Consider the following 22,357-nt stretch of genomic DNA (forward strand, 5'->3'; position numbering starts at 1 on the left):
TCCTCATCAACTGTTGACATCATACAGGCGAAGGGTTTACATACCTTTAACTGGCCTGTCACACATAGGCTCACTGTCATCTGCAGATGCGTGTTTGCTGGAAGGTAATGATGGGTAATGCGTCACAGATAGTCATATGTTGCAGCAGTATGCACATGTTTGTTCCCTCAACATAAGCACAATGTTCACTGTTAACCTACACCTTCTACTGTTAACAGTGCAGATGTTATTTCTGAGGCCCTATAAAGTACATTGCCCCAGCAGTCTTGTGCAAAACACTTAGCATATAGTACTGGACCAAAATCATGGCTGACTTTTCCATGCTTTCGTGGTATTGCTGATGCACCTTCATGTGAGCATGTCTGTGTACTGCTGAACAGCTGCTATGCTGTAGGCTCACCAGTAAATCCTGTTACACACTAGTACTTTAATTAGTGAGGTGCCCTGCTATGGTCCTACCCAGTCCATGCAGTCCTCTGTGCATTACTTTCTCTGGTGACTTTGTGTGGTCAAGTGAACAGATTATGAGCGTACAGACTGCCTCCATTGCAACTACCACTCTGTCCTTATTGTATGGGGCTACTGCTCCCACAGATATCATGTGCTTGCCATGATTGATGATGTCTTTTATGTGTAGGCATCTTGACAAGCAGGCTTTTTGTGCCACCTAAGTCATTCAGAGGCCCATGTCATAATCTTGCAGTAAGTAGGGGTGATATATATACCAGTCTCAGAAGTGTTTCTTGTGGGAAGCTATAGATAATGTTTGTGGAGGAAGGAGTCACACCGACTCATGACCTGTTACAGGAAGCTGACACACACCTGCTTTTGGTTTAGTGGTAACCATTGATGGGATATAGACCTTGCTAATGTGTACGTGCAGGGACAGCAGCATGTAGTCCCTAATTGGAGTAGGGCATATAACACTGTGTTTAGGGGTTGGGTTGGCTACCTACAATGATGCCTGGCGTAGACCCTTGGAAAGTCATGGAGGGTGGTTGTGCAGCGAAAGAAAATGCCCTTTGAATGTTGGAATGCTGTGCTGCATGGAACAGTCACTGTAAAGGAGTAGGTTCTGCTTGGACTATAGGCTTGATTCACATGAGTGCTTACCATCATGCAGCTAAACATGCTGCATGTACATAGAATTCCCGGTGCATTGCTTTCTGTGTGTGTGTGGGGGTGGGGGGGGTTGCTCGTGCAACTTTGACTCCTCACACTGGCATTGGGAACATCCTTTTACTGAGTCCCATCTTTGTGTCAGTGTTGTCTGTTTGCATCTCTCTGTATGTAATATCATGCATAGTTGACATACAGGTAGGCACACCAGCCACCTTTTTCATCTCTCTCTCTATGCTGGGCACACGCAGGAAGGGTATGCCTGCTGTCTATCGCCCATATGAAACACAGTACCTTTTCTGTGCCAGCCTACATGTGTTCCGCCTATACCTACCTACAAAGGTACGGCCCACTGTTTCTTAAACACTGTAGGCGCTTCACTTGTTCAGTATCCAAACATTGTGTTCCACTACGCAGTGTATTTGGTGAATCATGCATTACAGTCTCAGCTGCTGTGTGACAAGTAGGGAGGAGGAGTGAGTGAGTACCTTGTGGTACACCATCTGCAGAGGTGCAGAGCACAGGACGACGAGGTGTGCTGCTGGAGCTGTGCAGAAGTCAGACTTCCGCAGACTGCCTGCCATATGGGGGTCAGCATATTACATGTAAGGTAAGGCTCACCTTACACATTGCGTCCAGATCCCAAAGGCAGCCCAGTACCCAGAGTGTGGAAGGCAGCCTGGTCCTCAGCAGCTGCAACACCCTTCTAGGGCCTCTGCTTGGTGCCCATTGCCCATGTCCATTGTATAGCATATGGTACTCCCTCACTCATTATCCCTACTTTTCAGCCAGCAGCTGAGAGTGTGTACCAAGACTAAGTAAGCACCTGTAAGGATGTGGAAGAATGTAAAATCACATCATATATAAATTAATAAGAAGGCATGGGGTATGTAGTGAAAGGTGCAGAAGTCTTATGTTCTGGAGATTCTTACAGGCAATGTTGATAGCAAGATGTGTATAAATTCCATGCATAGAATTAGGAAGTACTAGAAGCAATAAATCGACTATTTGCATCTGTTTTGACAATTCCCCTCATGGCATTGTATTTTGGCAAGGCTTGATTGGGAGGAAGTATGCATGCATACTTCCTCCCGATGAAGCCAAGGCTAAACACCGTGACGTAGGGGGAAAACCAAGGAATTGTCAAAACAAATGCAAATAGTCAATTTACTGCCACTAGTACCTACTAAATCTGGGCATGGAATTTATACACACCTTGCTATCAACATTGCCTGTAAGAATCTCCAGACCTCTGAACTTTTCACTACACATTTCATGCCTTTTTACCAAGACAAAGTAAGTACACAACATTTAGGGTTTACAGTGTAAGCTACAAATGTATGTGATCACATACCCTTGCACTCCTGAATGAAGTAAGTGGATAGAAAATTCAAAGTAGGGTCCTGAACACTCTTAGTTCACCCTTTACACCGCCCAGCCTGTACATGCACACTATATCATGAGTTGGCCTTTAAGGTACAGAGCTGGTGACATACAGACCCATGTAAAGAGGAGTTAGCAAACAGTATGGTATGTGAAAAAGGCAACAAGAGGTGATAATGAAGGGCCACAGTAAGGGTCTTCTTATTTACCTCTGGATGTCTTGTTAACCAGTATACACGCAGCTTTCATTGTAATGCCGTAGCCCATAGAGTCTTGCTTGCTCCATAAATGCATATATGGAATGTGCCAGGGCATTGGCGCGTGCAAGGTCATGTTTAGAGCAAACCTTTAACCATTGATACCATTAACACAAAAACCACACAATGAAACACCACCACCAGAAAGTTCATCTTTCCAAACAGTGAGCACTTTATTAACAAACACATGTAGGCACTGTTTGAAATTAAGCCAATTTCTTAGGTAATCACATTCTGCAAGGACAAGATAGCTAATAGCAGACAACAATGTACATTTTATGAACAGCACATTCAGTGTAAACTTGTACAGTAATATATGCAAACAGCATCATGACATATACAGGTATTGCATGTTATCCTTAATGGAGAATAATGATTACAACCAAGAACATGAGGGGACATAGAAAAAGAATGGGAAAAACCTTTTAGTAAATAGGTCCCAGAAAGAGGAAGGGGCACCCCAAAAGCTAGAGTATTGTTGTGAAGTAACAGCTACAAAAGGCACAACAATTTATGTAATTCCTAAGGCTTCAGACAGTGCATGTTGAAAGAGTGCACACAAAGAGGCCAGACTAAGGGCCAGGGCAGGACAATTAGAGTAAAGGCCCCAGACAGTGCATGTTGAAAGAGTGCACTCAGAGGACAGGCTAAGGGCCAGGGCAGCACAGGTAAGCATGTATGCAGCAGGAGAATGAACAAACTGTTCAGCATGTAGGCAGCAGGAGAACAAGCAAACAGTTCAGATGTAGGCAGCAGGTGTAGGACTGCAGAGTGATGCATCACCACTGCAGGAGCAGCAGAAAACCCAGCAGAATGGAGGCAGGAGGCCCTGCAGCATGGAGGCAGGAAGCCCAGGTCAAAAGCCAGCAGCATGGAGGTACGCTTGAAGGAGATGAGATTACACCCCGCAGCATGGAGCCAGCACTTACAGGAGATGAGAAGAGATGACACCCCGCAGCATGGAGCCAGCACTTGCAGGAGATGAGAAGAGATGATACCCTGCAGCATGGAGCCAACACTTGCAGGAGATGAGAAGAGATATCAGGATTCTGCAGCATGGAGCCAGCACTTACAGGAGATGAGAAGAGATGTCAGAATCCTGCAGCATGGAGCCAGCACTTACAGGAGATGAGAGGAGATATCAGGATTCTGCAGCATGGAGCTAGTGTTTGCAGGAGATGAGAACAGATGACACCCTACAGCATGGAGCAGGAGACAGGACAGCATTTGCGAAGACATTGTAGGATACTTAAAGTAGGCCGTAATAGGCCCAGAGGCTGAAGGACGGCTTGTTAGTGACTGTGCTGCTTGAAAATGCTTGACATAACAGCATCCAATGTGTGTGACGGCACATCAACTCTGTAGTGATCACACAATGAACCAGTTTCTTCCATCTAGACGGCACATCAACTCTAGTGAGCACACAATGAGCCGGTTTCTTATATCTAGATGGCACAACTCTGTAGTGAGCACACAATGATCTGGTTTCTTCCATCTAGATGACATAGCAACTCTGTAGTGAGCACACAATGATCCGATTTCGTCCATCTAGATGACATAGCAACTCTGTAGTGAGCACACAATGATCCGGTTTCTTCCTTCTGGAAGGCACAGCAACTCTGTCAAGCGCGCATCCCTATCTTTTTAAAAAATTGGCTTTTTGCCCCTTACTTGCCATGTCTTTCCTTTTTTTTCAAGGCCCCTTGCCACGCCGTGACTTCTCACTTGAGGGGGGGGGGGGGCATTTTTTTGGGAGGCCGACCCCTGCACCATTGTGTTTCTGCCGGACTGCTGCGGGGTCTCGAGCCAAAGGATGTAGCTGATTCAGATGGTTGGTCCGGCATCCGCTGTAGTATTTGTGCCATCACTTTCATTATGTTGCTGATGGCCGCAGCTAATGTGTTGGCTGATATACTTTGCTGCAGGATCCTGTTTTGACACTGTACACTTCTTCGCAGGAACCTTATTTCTCCACGCAACTGCCGGACTTCTCCTGATGAGATGGCGCAGGTGCTGGTGCTGCTGGCGGTAGTCCTGATGGTGGAGGTGTGGGTGCTGATGGCGGGGGCCCTGTTAGCAGTGGTGTGAATGCTGCTGGTGTTGGCCCAGTAGTGGCAATGTTGGTGCCGGTGGTGAAGTTGATGGTGGTGTCAGAGGCTGCAATGTGGACGTAGATGGGCTTCTGTCAGAGTGGCGTGGGGTGCTGGTTCCTGGCAGCTGTTCATCCGAATTTTGCCAGTCCATTAAGGTATTGAGATTGAGGTCAACATTAATAGAACTTCTTGAGCCTGGGGACTGTATTAAATACAGGGGATATGATCGCTCTGCCTCCTGCTGCTCCTCCTCCTCCTCCCACTGTGTCTCTGCATCCATGAGTAAGGCCTGTGGAGCATGGGTATTGGGCAGCTGGTCCCAGGAGCATCACGGCTGGTCCCTGGGCATTCCTAGCTTGCACCGGCTCATTCTTGCTCGAGAGCTGTGGAAACAGAGAAGAAAAAAAACCATATGCTAGCAATATTGTTTTTTTGTTTTTTTCCATCAGAAGTGTACTTTGGTTCTTTAGAGAGTGATCATCTAATGGCAATTTCTGGGGCATTTTTACTAAAGGGATTTTGCAGTTCTTGGTCAATGGGAAAAACACCTAGTGAAAGTCCCCCTGTGTCTACAACCGTTGCTGTCTGGCCATTTATGGTTGAGGTTAACTTACCGTTGGCGGCTCAATTGGTGTCTAGCCACTGATCCATGCCCTCTAACACGTCTGGCCCCAGCATTTCAATCTATCACTGCTCCACTTCTGTGATGACAATGGGACAGGGGCGCCCCTTCTCTGGTCTGGTGCACATATTTGGATCGCTCTGCTAGCTTGGCCTTCAGCTGGGCTTTGATATCTTGGTAGTGATGGGCAACCTACTTCCTGCTTCTTTGAATGCCACTGTGCTGGATGATGACCTGGGCAATGTTGTGCCAAATTTACCCTTTAGCTGCTTTTGACGTCTTGGCTGCTCTGTTGCCGAATAAACTGGCGTAGTGCTGCAGGAAACCAGCAATGAAAAGCTTGTTCTCTGCCACACTGAACCTGATTGCCCGCAGTCTCTGGCATACTGCTGGCTGGCTGGCCGAAGGGGGCGCCACGTCCTCCCCCGGAGAGGTGACCTCCCTGCCCTCACTCTCCATCCTGCTCTCCTCCCCCCTCCCTTCCTCCTGTCCCACCTCACCCTGCCCTACCAACTCCCTTCCTGTCCGCCCTCTCTCTCTCTCTAATCCTATGCTGCTGTACTCCTCCCACCACTCTTTTCTGCCTAACCCCTTCCCCCACCCCACCCTCCTATCCCTTCCATCCTGCCTCTCTCGCTACTTCTCCCCTTGTCCCTACTCCTTCTCTCCCTGGCACTCCTGCCCTCCTCCTCCCACTCCCTTTGCCTCCTGCTCTCCTCACCCCTCTTTTCTCTTTCCAGGTCTATCACATTTCATGCTTTCCTCCTCATGCACACACTCCTCTGTTCCTCACACTCCTCCTCCACTCCACAGAAAATGACAAATTAGGACTTACTATCTTTTACTCTAACAAATATCACAAAAGATAAAGGGAAAGGGAAACAAATGGCAACACAACTCAGAAATCGCAAATCTATACCCCCCAGAACTCCTCTAACAGCACTAACCTCCTCTCCTCTCACTCCAACACCCGATACACCCTCAAAGAAGGAGGGGCAGGAAGTGAGCATTTATACTAAGAAAAAATATCGCGGTGCGCGATGATGTACCGCGGCATGCGTTACCTCGTTGTGTACTGTGGCAAGCTGCCAATTTGAGTATACATGCCCTTTTGTTTATTGCGCACGGTAGGCACGCAATAAGCAAAGCATTTTGATTAATCAAGAGGATTGTTTGCAATGTACATGGTCACTTTTAGTCTGCAAACCATCTAGCAATTTTCAGAGAGAAACTGCCCAGGTAATTGCTGTTAGAGATTTTGGATCACAATGAATTTTATTTAGATTAGAGAATGTCACCTAAGGAAAAACAAACAAGGTTCCCTTTTTGCAAGTGCAGTAAAACAGCCCTGCATTTATTACGAAGGTGAAATGGTGCTGCAGGTAGCCAGCAACACAAAGAAACAGGAAGCAGTACATAAGCCATAATAGCTCAAAATAGTTCAATATTAGCCAATACAATAAAGTCCAACACAGTGACATGAAATGTGTTTTAATATTTCCCCACTCACATGAACTCCACATTCTTGCTACAGAATTAATTCTTATTTTTCTGAAGTGGTTTTGGCAATACATCAGTGGGCAATTTAACATTGGGTGTGTAACTCCTTTGATATTGTCCTTCTTTTACTTTATCTGTAAGTATTTGAGATCAATGTTTTCTGATGTTGAGATGCACTTTCTGCCAGTTTCATCAAGGACTGGCTATCAGTTTTTATGTCAACTGGGTTTTTACAGTACTTCTTAAATCTAAGTCCAAAATTGTAGTTATCCACTCTCCTTTGTTGATAGTTCTGCATACAGTAATGTATTCAGCTTCACAAGTGGATAAGCACTCCATCTGTTGCTTAACAGCTTTCAGCTGATTGTTGCTTGTGATAGCTTGTATACATAACCTCTGGTAGATCTCCCATCTCCAGTCAGAGTTCCAACTTGCATCTGATTAACCAATTATTCTTTCTCCAGAAGCTTTGTAACATAAAATATTATATTTTGTTCCTTGAAGATATCTTAGAATACATTTGGCCATCTTCCAATGTTCATTCATGAAGTAAGTATTGAAACAGCTCAAATAATGAACTGCAAATGCAGTGCAAATTCACTATTTGACTGTACAAGATACATCAAACTTGCGATAATACTCTAGTATGGAAAATCTGGATTATCTCCATCTGGATTTTAATTTTCTTTATGGTTTAGCTCAATATACATAAACAAAATCCACTAAGGAGTGCAAGAAGACTCTAGGTCCAATAATTTCATTTTCAACATTGTTTATTTATAGTTTTAAAGTTCCAAGGAGCCACTCCTATTTTAAAGTAATGCACAAATAAATGACTGCTTCAGGGTCCCCCGACACGGACCCCGTGTTTCGCCCGAAGGCTGCTTCGGGAGGGACAGTCTGTAATTTCAACAAAAGCTTAAAGTCAGCTGAGGAGTTCACACAGCTCAAAATGGCAAGGAGGGCCATTTTGAGCTGTGTGAACTCCTCAGCTGACTTTAAGCTTTTGTTGAAATTACAGACTGTCCCTCCCGACGCAGCCTTCGGGCGAAACATGGGGTCCGTGTCGGGGGACCCTGAAGCAGTCATTTATTTGTGCATTACTTTAAAATAGGAGTGGCTCCTTGGAACTTTAAAACTATAAATAAACAATGTTGAAAATGAAATTATTGGACCTAGAGTCTTCTTGCACTCCTTAGTGGATTTTGTTTACGAATTGTGGAGTGCAGTATTGCTCCTTCTTTATATTTGGTTAGCTCAATATACAGTCACGCAAGCCAAATTTTTTTTAGGATTTCTTCAGTATACTTTTTTTTTACTGATTGGCAATTGTTTTGTTTCTGCATTTATCTCTGTCATTACCCAAGATTAAACTTAGTTCTCTGAAATCTATTAGTTCAGTCTATAAAAAAAATCTTTACACTTTGTAGAAACATATTGGGCCAGATTTTCAAAGTGTTACACGCGTAACAGCCTTGCGCGTGCCGGGCCCATTTTAAAAAGGCCCGGCGACACGCATAAAGCCTCGGGACGCGTGTAAGTCCTGGAGCTTGCAAAAAGGGGAGGGGCAGGGGCGGTCCAGGAGTGGGGTGGGGGTGGGGTGAGGCTCCCGGCAAAGAGGCCATATTTGCTGCTGTGCCGGGGATCACGCGCCAGCCCCCAGCCAATCAAGTTTTTAAGATGTCTCTAATGACTATGCATGAGATTTATTTGCATGCACTATTTCCTTTGTATGCAAATATAAACTAGGGATATCCTGAAAACCTGTCTGGCTGGGGGGGGGGGGGGGGGGGCGTGGACTGCTTTGAGCACCCCTACCTTATATAATGGCATCTCACAATTCAGTTTGAAGAACCTCCACCTCCTACAAAGTGCCAATGTGAGAATTTAGGTAGGTGCAAGAGCAACTCATCATATCAAGCCTCTTCAATATCATCTTCACTGGCTTCCAGTAGAAAGCAGAATGACATTTGAATCTCTCTGCTTTGTCTTCAAATTCTTAAATAAACAAGCCATCTGAACTTCTCTCCCTTTACATACCCTCAAGGGAACTCCAATCTGCCAAAATGGCTCTTCTTTCCTCTCTTCCGCTGCTCCACAGCCAGATTGTCCTGCACAAGACTCCATGCTTTTAGCTGTTATGTGTCAAACATTTGGAACAAAGTGCCACTAACTCTGCGCCTGGTACCATGCTACCTTAAATTCAGTAATAAAAAATGCTAAGGTATGATATTTCAGCCAAGCCTTCCCTTAGGACTTACATTTTTGACCTAACTTTCCAAACTCCCAACGAGAGTCTATGTTATACATATCAGGAACACAACTTGGTCTTGAAACTATTCACAAATGGGTTTTTCTATGACGGATCCCAGTGCCTCGTGAATTACAAATTCTGATTCGATTGTAAGCTGTTTTGATTCCTCTGTTCATTTAAATATATTGTAATTTGCCTTGAAACTAATTATGGGAAAAGGCAGAATATCAAATGATCATAAATAAATTAATATTCCATATCATAAGAACATAAGAAATTGCCATGCTGAGTCAGACCAAGGGTTCATCAAGCCACGATTCTGTTTCCAACAGAGGCCAAACCAGACCACAAGAACCTGGCAATTACCCAAACACTAAGAAGATCCCATGCTACTAATGCAATTAATAGCAGTGGCGATTTCCTAAGTAAACTTGATTAAGAGCAGTTAATGGACTTCTCCTCCAAGAACTTATCCAAACCTTTTTTAAACCCAGCTAAATTAACTGCACTAACCACATCCTCTGGCAACAAATTCCAGAGCTTTATTGTGCGTTGAGTGAAAAAGAATTTTCTCCGATTAATTGCAAATGTGCAACTTGCTTTATTATAACCAACTGCCGCTGGTCATGCTTTATATCATTCCACATTTTTCTAGGACTTAAATGTAATTTCAATAAACATTTGATTTAAAAGCTTTCATGCCCTCTTTTCTTGGCACTAATTCCCAAATTTTCATCTTGTGAGATGAAAGTTCTCAGCAATAGCATCTTCACACTTATCATGCTGCTTGGTCTTTGTTTCATCTTCAGTGCATATTAGTTATTTCACTTTATGATGCACACTGTTGCAATAAGACTTTGTCTTTGTTTAAGTACTAGTCTGTCAAGGGACTTTCATGTTGAATGATGCAGTTCCTGATTGTCTGGTTATTTTGGTTCTTGCACTAATGAGATTTCATCATGCATTTTTGCCATAGGTGATGAAAGTCATGTTATGACTCTGTCTTCATTATCGACTGACTTTTCATCATCTCTTTTCAGTATTTCATAAAACATTGTGAGGAAGAGTACAGGAAACTCCCTCAAACAACCTTAAGGGACCGGCCACAGCTATCTAGCCTAGTTCTCCTTAAGGTTCAGCCCCACAAGGGATTCTGACTATAAGGAGTCAGAACCCAGAAGGGTTAGATAGGCTGTAGGCCAGAGTATGTGAAGATCTGCTATGTTTGATGTCTTTGAGCTACCCTATCTTAAGGTGAACTGCATTATTTGTCTAGTTTTGACATGGGCCGATACAGTACAGTGCGCTCCAGTGGAGCGCACTGTTGGCCTGTGTTTGGACGCGCGTTTTTGACACGCTAGCTTTACCCCTTATACAGTAAGAGGTAATAGCGCATAAAAAACGTGTGCCTAACCCCCCGAAACTAATAGTGCCCGCAACATGCAAATGCATGTTGATGGCCCTATTAGTTATTCCCGCGCGATACAGAAAGTAAAATGTGCAGCCAAGCCGCACATTTTACTTTCAGAAATTAACGCCTGCCCAAAGGCTTTGCAACTTTCTTTGTCATAAAATTAATTTCAATCCAGCTTTAATTTGGAAACTGATATGACATTGTCAACTAATTCAGGTATATATAGTATAGAACATCTTCAGCTGTGATACTTTCATAGTCATTGTCTCCATATGGCTTAAATTATATACCTCCTACTCTTACTTCTTCCTTAGACATGCCATCTTACATTGTTATGGATTTGTTCTATACTCTGTTATAGTTATTGAGTAATTCATATTGTCTGCTTAAATGATTTGAGGAACTAAAATCTATTGAAAATAGCTCTTGGTTATCAATTGTGCCTTGATCTATATTTGTTTTTTCGAAATGGAATGCATAGTGCTTCTTGGTGAATCTAATGGTGTCCTCATCATTAGATAACTTGTTGCCCACTTTTGCTTATTTTATTTATTCTTTCATCCCTATCATTGCTTGTAAAATATTTAGGCCTTTCTACATACTAAGTATTTTCATTTCCCTTGAGATCCATATTTAGACACAGTCTGGATAGCAAAGTTAGGCAGATAAACTTATCCGGCTTACTTAGGAGGCACATTCAAAAGTGCAGCCACACTATCGAATATAACCAGCTATCTTAAAATTAGATGCCTAACTTAGGCCTGGATTTTCTAAAGTCATAGACCTTAGAGTGTAATTGATGTTTTGAAAAAAAAGCCCCACCACTCTTGATGCGGTATATATCTTAGTCACATAACTATGTGGCTAAGATATATACACTCTGATTTGCAAAGTTACTGTTTCTATGTTGAAGTCAACCTACCATAATTCCAATTGATATGATGTAAAGCGCTCATTTTATACATATGAGATAATACAAGCAACCATTGGTACAGCCCCTGAGACAGCTCCTGCGAGAGCGAAACTCGGCCAGAGTCGGGCTAACACCAATAAAAGAATCCCTGATTATACCGATCACTACAGTTTGGCCTGCTTTCCTGAATTTTATGTCTACAGCATCCTTCGGCCCCAATCAACTCAGGGTGCAGAAAATTGGATCCCTGAATTGAATCAGGGATCCTCAGTATTGAAGCATACAGCACTGCAACTGCTAGATCAGGCTGACCAGATGTTCATTTATTATTCAGGGTCTCATCAGTCATTTCTTTTCATTTCTACTTCTACTCCTATAGTTGTTGATTCCATGCTACCCTTATGTCATCTGCTGGCAGGCCTAGGGATAATACATTACATTTACGCAGACGACATTCAATTAATTCTACCAATAGACGACACAATTGAAAAAACATTAAGTCTAGCTAACATGTACCTAGACATAATTAAACAACTACTAAACCAGATGGAACTGGTTATCAACATTGACAAAACTGAATTCCTTCACCTTGAGAGAAAACATACTAAAATCATTCAAACACCGATAACCCTAAGAAATAACCAAAAAATTGAGCTAGCCGAAAAAGTAAGGAATCTGGGAGTAATAATGGACCCAGAAATCAACCTGAAGCAACACATATCTATAAAAGTAAGAGAAGGCTACGCAAAACTTATGGTCCTCAGAAGATTGAAACCATTACTCACACCTGCCCACTTCAGAACAGTATTGCAAACACTTATCTTTTCTAGCACTGACTACTGCAATGCACTCTTACTAGGACTCCCAAGCACATCGATAAGACCACTCCAGATACTTCAAAATACTGCAGCCAGAATACTAACGGGAAAAAAGAGGAGGGACCATATAACCGAAACTCTAGCAGACTTACATTGGTTACCCATCGAATACAGGATAAAATACAAAGCCTTATGCACCATACACAAACTAATATATGATAAAGAAGCAGACTGGCTAAACACAGCCTTACGAGTACACGTTCCACAAGGAAACCTCCGCTCAGCAAACAAAGCACTACTAACAATCCCTTCAGTAAAGTCAGCAAAATTAACCCAAGTGAGAGAAAGGGCTTTATCATTGGCTGGGCCCATACTATGGAACACGATGCCACCCGAACTCAGATTACAGAATAATCTCAAAACTTTTAAGAAAAATCTAAAAACATGGTTCTTTAAAAAAAGCCTTCACTAAAGAGTCTGGAGGGTAGAGAATGAAAGTACAGGGTAATGCAGATGAGAATGAATTTAATCAATCCTACTTTTAAGAAGTAATATTTCAAAGCAATAGTAGCTCAATAATATACCTGGACTTGACCAACATTACTCAAATAATGATTTTATTTATGAAATTGTAACCGAACTTTATTGGCACCTGTTAGAATGTAAGATATCCTACATTTACTTACCTTAGTCTATGTGCCTATTTGTAAACCGTTGCGATGGTATATAACTTAGCGACGGTATAGAAAAGTTTTCAAATAAATAAATAAATAAATGCTCTATACTTACTTTGTATACTTGTATCTGTTTCTGTGTCAGGTTTTCATCTCTTTTCAGCTTATGGATCTGAACCTTCTTGTTTGCTAGGGCCTAAAGTTGCTTGATTTCAAGCCTCAGCTTCAACTTCTTCCAGCTGTTTTGACATCCCATTAAGGAGTACTACTTGGGATCTTTTGTATTTTTCCTGTTTAATATTATGGGGTAGATTTTCAAAGATAAGTTGCACTCGCCGGCCAACTGCCAGCGCACAATCCCCGGCACAGCGGCAAATGGCCACTGTGCCAGGAGCCTCTGGCCCTGCCCCCGCCCCGCTCCTGGACTCCCCTTTTTGCAAGCCAGGGGACTTACACACATCCCAGGGCTTTACACGTCTCACCAGGCCTTTTAAAAATCCGGCCCTATCTGTACATTTTCTTTTAGTTGTAAATGAATTGCTTTTATTTCACTAGATAGAGATCTTTAGTTGGCATCGTTTAGGGGTGGATTTTCTATTTTCAGTCTATTTTCAGTCTATTTTCGCAAGCGAGCGATAGCCTTAGAAAATAAGGCCCTTAGTTTGTTCTGGTTTTCTTTCAGATGTTACTGCCCTTTTTTTCAACTTTTAATGGGCTTTTTTTTACTTACTCTTTAGCTGCAATATTGGGCTTATTGTGTAAAAGTAGCAATATATCATTTTATTTTAGTCTTCAGGGATTTAGTTGGCCATAATCAGCTGCCATTTTTTTTTTAAATTAAACTTTGGAGTAGTTTTCATGCTAAGTAGGTCCATGAAGAAATTCATCTTTCCCATAACCTTTGCTGGGATATTACCTTTATCTCAAGATTCTGAACTTGTATTACTGCCATCTTGTGCCCTAGTATGGATCCTGAGAGTGGATACCCAAGGAGACCTGCAGTCAATATGAGCTTACTACTTCTCATACTTTGAGAACTTTAGCTGGCTCTTTCAGTTATTTCTCTGTCCCTCCAACCTCTTGAAAGTGGTTTGTCCGACTAAGTACCTGATTCACTAAGGGTTTTTCCCATAGATACAAAATAGGAGAAAAGCCTTAATGAAATCTGGCCCTAAGTTTGGACTTAGCCGGACAAACAGTGGGATTTTTAAATCCTACTGGTTTGACTGCCTTGACATAACTGGTTAAGTTGTTATACAGCTAAAAACTTATCTGGCTGTATCAGGGATGTTCTGGGAGAATTCTGGGGCATAATAGAGTAAGCTAAGTTAGCTGGATTACTCTGATTTTCAGTCAGATAACATTAGGACTGCCTGAGAACAGTCCTAAAGTTAACTGTCTAGCTTTTAGATAGCCAGCTATATTCTTTTCAAAGTGCATTAAGGCCCTAACGCCCATAATAACATCATAACGCATGTGTTATCTATCTCATTGCGAGATGCGAATGCAAATTTTGAAAATGTATTCAAGAGGAGAAGTTTGGGTGGAGTTTATGAAAATGAGGGGCATTAGCACAGCGTGTGATAGCATAATGCATGTTATCGCACGCTTTTAATGTTGGAAATAACTACACCTATTTTCCTGGCATTAAGCTGTTCGATATGCTCGAAACTGTTGCGTTCCTGCCTGTTCTTGCCCTCGCACCACCCTCTCTACCTCTGAGGCGACTCCCTTCGGTTCTGATGGACAGATGCTGCTGTGGCTTCTCCTCGCCGTTTCTTCCTGGTGTCCCCGGGCTGGCCTGAAGCTGCGGATCTGCCATGTTCCAGATGACGTAGGGCGCGCACGCTCCGAAGTTTGTGCCACCATGGGCGCGAACCTCAGGGGCGTCCCCCCGTAGTGACGTTATCTACTTCCAACATAAAAGGTCTTTGCTTACGCTTGCATATTGAGTTAGCAAGGGGTTTGATTGCGGGGATCATTCCGACCCGCTTCATCCTCCGCTGCTCTGCCTTTTCGAACTTACCAGGGGTACCCGCTCCTCGGGGGCCCCGCTCTCTCCTCTTGTTTTCAGATTGCTAAGACGGGATCCGGTACTCGCTCCTTGAGAGCCTATGTCCCTGAATGCTCAGAAGACTCCCTACTGCCTGGAAGTGATCGCAGACATGAACATTGTGAGTTTCCTTTCCAGTCGCATATAGGAACCGGTACTCGCTCCTCGAGGGCCCATGTTCCTAGAACTGAAGACTCTCTTCTGTCTAAGACGCTGTCGCAGGTATGGAGATCGTGAGTTATTACAGATTGCAGATAGGAACCGGTACTCGCTCCTCGAGGGCCTATATTTCTAAAAACCTTATGAAGACTCACTTCTATTTTCAGAAGCTATTTCATATACAGATATTGTGAGTTCTTATTACAGTCTGCCTAGAAACCATTACAGAGATAATTAACTGTGAGTTACCATCGCTCTCAGAGCCGTTCCTGGAACCAGGTACTTGTTCCTTGAGGGCCTTATTCTCTCCAGCTACTGAGCTTTATTATATCTATGTGTGAGTATCATCTACTTCTGGTTATGTATCCAGCATACCCTGTCTACTCACTTACAGGTCTATCCTGTAAAGTGCGGCCGCGTTTACCCTGCTCCTAAGCCGCTTTTTACTCACCTTCCGGCCGCATTAGCCCTTCCTGCGATCCCGAATCCCCTTTAACCTACTCCTACCGCATCCTAAATTCCCCGGGCAACCCCTTCCGCACGTGGCATGTATATTGCATGCAAACGAGCGAATTAGCTATTCCCTAGCATCCCGTAACCCGCGCCCCGACTATCGCTAGTTTTCCCTGCCGTTTTGTCGCACGTTTAACCTGCAAACTTACCACCTACCCTGACCCCTGGGGTAGAGGCAGGGGTAAGGGTAGGTGGCAAGCTTTCCCCCAGCCCCCGCTCACCTGCCCCGACCGCTTTCCCCCGTGCAAGTAAGTTGCTTCGCCGCTTCAGTTCTTCCCTCCTGTCCCAGAGAATAGACACTAGCGGCGAAGCGAAAAAAAAACCAAAAGCAATTTTGTTTTTTTTTTTCCAAAAGCGACGATACCTTCTTGGCCGGACGGCTGCAAAAGTGGGTCGGGTCCGGGCTGACAGCGGCGAAGCAACTTACGGCGAAGCAACTTGCTTAGGCCCGCGGCGAAGCAACTTACGGCGAAGCAACTCTTAGGCCCGCGACAATTTTGGTTTTTTTCCAAAAGCGTGATAGATCCCAAAAGTAAGTCGTTTTTGGACGCCTGCACAACTTACTTTTTTTTTTTTTGCAGCCATCAGCGATCGTGGCTCCCGTAGCTCCTCCGGAGGAAGATGGCCGCCTGCACGGGGGAAAGCGTACAATTGGCCGCTGAAGACGTGGCGTCACATCCCGTGACGCCAAACGTCGTGACGTCACGTCTTCAGCGGCCAATTATACGCTTTCCCCCGTGCAGGCGGCCATCTTCCTCCGGAGGAGCTACGGGAGCCACGATCGCTGATGGCTGCAAAAAAAAAAAAGTAAGTTGTGCAGGCGTCCAAAAACGACTTACTTTTGGGATCTTGACAGATCCCAAAAGTAAGTCGCTTTTGGAAAAAAACCAAAATTGTTGCGGGCCTAAGAGTTGCTTCGCCGTAAGTTGCTTCGCCGCTGTCCTAAGCAAGTTGCTTCGCCGTAAGTTGCTTCGCCGCTGTCAGCCCGGACCCGACCCGACTTACTTTCGCAGCCATCCGGCCAAGAAGGTATCGTGGCTCCCCTTTTTTTTTTTTGCTTCGCCGCTGTCAGTCTGTTCTCCCCTCCTCCCGGAGCAAGGCTGCTTTTCGCGCCCTGCTTCGGGAGGAGGGGAGAGAGATGACAGCGGCGAAGCAACTTACTTTTGCATCTGATCGGACCCGACTTCCTGGTATCTGTCATTTCAAATGACATTTGAAATGACAGATACCAGCGTGGTGTGAAGCATTAGGCCCGCGCACCCAGGATACTGTATAGGCGCTCTATCCAGTAAAATGGGTTGCGCGGGCCTAACGCTTCACGGACCGTTCTTAGACGCGGCATGCATTTGCATGAAATTAGAGTTCAGGATCGAGCGGTAGGTGAGCTGCACTGTGCGTGCGGCAACCATGGGTGCCGCAGGCACTAACGCAGCTCTTCCTACCGCTCTGTACTGGATAGACCCGTATGTGTCTCTCTCTACAGCTGAGCTAAGCCGGAGATTGCAGTTCCAGGATCTGAGGAACTTCAGCCCTGCTGGGCACATCAGCTCACTATTGCCACCTCTGGTGGTTCTAAATAAATAAAATAAATAAATACCTAAATAAATAAAATAAATAAATACCTGTCTAATAAAGAACTATGGGGCAGATTTTAAAAAAATACGCGAGCGTGTACTTTTGTTCGCGCACAGGCGCGAACAAAAGTACGCTGGATTTTATAAGATACGCGCGTATCTTATAAAATCCGGGGTCGGCGCGCGCAAGGGGGTGCACATTTGTGCAACCTGCGCGCGCCGAGCCCAGCGCGTGCTGCCTGTTCCCTCCGCCCTCCCCCCACTTTCCCCTCCCTTCCCCTACGTAACCCACCCCCCCGGCCCTATCTACACCCCCCCCCCCTACCTTTGCGCGCATCGGCAGGCAGCCCCGCTCCGTCCTCCGGTCCCGGGGGCTGGTCCGGAGGCCTCGACCACGCCCCTGGGTCGGCGCCACGCCCCCGGGCCCGCCCCCAAAACTCCGCGGCACGCCCCCAAAATGCCGCCTCCCTCCCCTTTTCGAAAGCCCCGGGACTTACGTGTGCCGGCGGCCTATGCAAAATAGGCGCGCCGGCGCGCGTAAATCCGGAAGGATTTACATGCGCGGGCCTTTTAAAATCCGCCCCTATCTGTGTCTGTCTCCATACTCCAGCCTAGTCAGTGGTCCCTCTCTTGATATCCTCTTGAGGGCTCTGTCATCTGCCATCGACCCAAGGATCCATTTCACATTGTTACCCCTCCACTTTGGGGGGAGCATCTATCACAGATTGTTAACTCCGCCCTCCTGGCGGGATGATCGACAACAGAAACAGGATTTATAATGTTTATTTTTGCACAGGGAGAGAGGAGAGAGGCATGGAGAAGGGAGCGAGGGAGAAGAAGAGGAAGAAAGCCCCTGGGGTGGCAGACATAATTGTCATCTATTTATACTACTATAGGAGGGTCATCTATTATGTATGTTTTGTAGTAACCCGCCCCGAACCTTGAAGGGTGCAGGATATAAATTATTTTAAATAAATAAAATAAATAAATGAATCTAGTAACTCGAGGTGAGGTCTGGGGGGCTAGTTTTACATGCATAGTCACATGTACAAACACCACAGTGCACATCAGTGAACACTGGATGTGATTTGGAAAGAGGAAAGATACACAAAGATGAAATTTCTACAATGTTCTCTCGCCCTAGCTTGATAGTACCCAAGTAGAGATGCATCAAGCTAGGGTGAGAGAACATTGTAGAAATCTCATCTTTCTGTATCTTTCCTCATTCCAAATCACAATCAATCTTCACTGATGTGAACTGTGCTATTCGTATGTCTGCCTGTGCATGTAAAACTGGCCCCAAAACCCTAGTCCACCACCAAAACCTTACCTCAAGTTACTAGATGACCCTGCTATAGTGGTATTAATAGATGACTACTATGAGAGCCTTATAAAGAGTCTCTCTCTCTCTAAAAATAAGAATAATGCCCGTCTGCACCCTGGAGTGTGTAGCCCAAAAATGATCATAGCCTTGTTCCTTATCATGGGTGTTATTCATGTGAAATTTATAGCATTTGGATAAATCTAGGCCTGAGTTAGCATGATAAGTTTCTCTGATCAATTTTGCCAGCTGCTTAGTGACTGAAAATTGACCTCAGTATATCCAACTGTTGGGCCATATTATCAAGGAAGAACTGTTTGTACATGTTATTTGTATTCAAACTTTTACTGTATGTTTTTTGTTGTTGCTGCTGTTGTTGTTTAGCAGTCTGCATGCATATAGAAACTGATTACCATCAAGACTTTTAAATGGTAAACTAGAATAAGTGCTGACTGGATACTCTTCATGTTACTGTGTTTTTATTTTGTTTGTTTACAATATAGCAATCAGTTCTTTGAAGTGAAAGGTATTGAAGTAAGTTGCCTTGGCAACTCTTGGCATATTTATAGGATTAAGCATTTATTAACAGAACTTGTAAAAGGCCAGCATTGTATGACAGAATTCTTAAATAACTGTTATGAAGTCATTATGGTCTTTCACATGCTCTATCTCTTCTTTCATGTTTCTTATTAAGTATCTTTGAACTATTCAATTAAGTATAGTACTAATGAGACAGTAAGTCACACTTAACTTGCTATTTCTCTGACCTGCTGTTTAGAAATTCCGGTTTAACCTATTGTGGTTTATAATGTATCATTTGTTTTTATTTTCTTTAATGATTCATGTGGAAAATGTTAACATTTTAAATTATTGTGTCTACCATTGCTTTAAGTGTTTAAAAAAAAAAAAAAGAAAGAATTTATTTGTACAAGTGTTCCCCTGGAGCCTTTCTGATAAATCAAGTTTTTTTTTCGTATGTCGTTATTGGCAAGAAAGCAACAATTTTGTGATTGAAGATTCTGAACTCTGATTTAAACTGATGTTTATTCAAGGTCATTACAATTATTGCTGAGTAGGTGTGAATTAACATAGAGGTCAGTAATTACATTACAAAATGTACATGCTAATCAACTGGAAATGCTTATGAGGGGAATTGAAAAGACCCTTTTAAAGCAATGTATTAAGCCATAATAGAGGTTTCAAATGGCAGCATTGTAATTTGACTGCTGTTCTTATACAATCTCTAGGAGACATACATTATGGCATATGCTGGGCAAAATACATTTTATAGAATTCAAAGTAACCTACTTACCCCAGATGAATACCAAATGAAACAAATTGCCCATAAAGAACATTTGCAAGAAATGCTTGGATTAAAGTAACAGAACTTGATAAAATATGCATTTATAGACAGCAGGGGCTGGCACTGGATTTTTGCAATCTAAGTTTTGAATTGTTTAAATGGGACCTAGTATTCAGTGATCCAAATAATGTTAACATTTAGTGAATGAAATAGCACTATAGGTTAAAACATATTATCACTGTAGAACATTATGCATCCAGCCAAACTGCCTTGAAACACGACGCAGCCTCTGGAACTTAATTTTCATTTGTTTGCAGATAGAGTGGCCATGTCTGAATTAGCATGATAAATGTGCATCAGTTTGTGCTTTAATGAATGGTGCAAGAGCTTAAAGCAGCAGTATTAGCTAAATAGTAAAGTACTAGCTTGTCTGTTTCTATCACCTTTTCTTTTATTCATATTTCTAGGTCTCCTTTCTCTCGTTATCAGAATTTTTGTAAGCTGTGATACCTTTTGTTGGAAGAAAAATTTAAAAAGCTATAATATTGCCAGGGCTGGTCTTAGGGGTGGGAAGGTTGCAAATAGGAGTTACTGCCATGGGACTCATAGGGACCCCAATGCTGCCAATGTAACCCCACCCCCAGCACCATGATTTCCTGTCAACTTGGGAGTAAAGCCGTGCACATCAGCATTCCAGGTCCCCACTGTGGTTGATTCACCCTAGGCCCTGCACCCTTGTAAGGTCAACTATGAGTAATACTTACTTTTTCTATAATGCTATAAGATATAGGTGTGTATAATATGAGCTTTCAAGCCCAAATATGCCCTTTGTTTAGATGATTCCTTTTTGGCCTAATATATTTATTTATTATATCTTCATGCCATTGGAACAAAAGATACACAATTTTATTGAAGCTACAGTATATCCCTAATTCAGTAGTTCTCATTCCTGTCCTGAAAGGAAACCTAGCTGATCTGGGTTTTGGGATATCTGTAATGAAAATGCATCAGATTTGCACATATCAAACAACCAATATAAGCAACTCTTTCACAGGTGTGCCTCCAGTCTACGTTTTAAACTCTCCTTTGTAGTATTCACTTTCAGCTCTATGTTAGTATTTTTAATGTGTCAGTGTAATACATGCTTTTTTTTTCTGTGCTGAAAGCAGTTCCCTGATTTTATAATGGTAAAAATGTCTAAGATGAGCTTTTCAAAACACTAAATATATTTTTAGGATTAAACTAATATAAATAAAAAATAATTAATCTGATGGCAGTCCACATGTAAAAGTAGTAATAATATCAAACCTTTGCAAAGTGCACTGTAAAATTAAGGTATAAAAGCACAATCTTGTTGGTCAGTATTTTCACACTGGTACTAATATGACATTCTATTTTCATCATCATCAAGATTTAATTTCTTGCTGCTTCATTAATTAAGTAATTTGTTCCTTATCTTCAACTGTATTTCCCCTGTTAACTTCTAGCTGTTTCTTATATAAACTCTTCAGAAGCCTCATTCCATATAGCTTTCCTCAACTAAACTTATCCTTTCCTCTGTTTATACTACCTACAATGACCTAGTTGAATTCTTCTCCGTCCTGGTCTTACTGCTTAGCTCAAAGCCTTTTATTTGTTTTTGTAATCCGTCTTGACTAGGAGTCCATTATTAGGCCAATGCAGAAAGATGCGTTCACCCAAATGCACAGGTTTACTTGCTTTTGAATGCACATTTTGAGAGTGTAAACCTTACTGCTGAAGCAGCAAGGAGTTTTATGTTCAAAAAATGAGCGTTCAAAAATGTGTGGTCAGCTCAGCACCTTCAAATGGAAATTCCAAGCAAATGAGGGCATTAAGCATTCTCTCCCAATGCAGAGAGCTGCACTGGCTGAGCGCATATTTTCTTAATGCTAGAAATTTTACTCCTGGCCAGAGGTGGAGTAATGTTTCTCCGAGGACAAGCAGGAGTCCTCACACATGGGTGACATTATCGGTTGGAGCCCGGCATGGAAAACGTCAAAGTTTCTAGAAACATTGACTGGCACACTGAGCATGCCCAGCTCCCTGCCCCCACCCGCAAGGACAAGCAGCAGGGGCTCAACACTGCATTTATTTTATAAGTCTAACCATGGCCAGATAGCCAGTCAGGGGCACAACAGATTAGGAGTACAGCAAAAGATCTGCTCCTGTATGTCCTCTCCGATTCAGCCTCTCCCCTCCTGAATTAAAATGTGTGGTCATTTTATGCTAACCACACATTATAACTCCCAATGCATTAGCATAGTATTAGCTTACTGCATTGGGAATTAAAAACATGTTTAACCTGTGCGTTAAAACTGTGTGCTGAAATTCAGCACACATTCTCTTAATGCACAAGTTATTGCATC

General features: G+C 43.2%; 1 protein-coding gene across 4 annotated transcripts in view; it reads left to right on the forward strand.

Annotated features, from left to right (window-relative positions):
- IMMP2L (inner mitochondrial membrane peptidase subunit 2) overlaps positions 1 to 22,357 on the forward strand; it is a 1,785,698-nt gene that overhangs the window by 1,202,973 nt on the left and 560,368 nt on the right. The window lies entirely within an intron of this gene.

Source organism: Rhinatrema bivittatum, chromosome 9 (genome assembly GCF_901001135.1).
Source record: "Rhinatrema bivittatum chromosome 9, aRhiBiv1.1, whole genome shotgun sequence".
NCBI classification, from domain to species: domain Eukaryota; kingdom Metazoa; phylum Chordata; class Amphibia; order Gymnophiona; family Rhinatrematidae; genus Rhinatrema; species Rhinatrema bivittatum.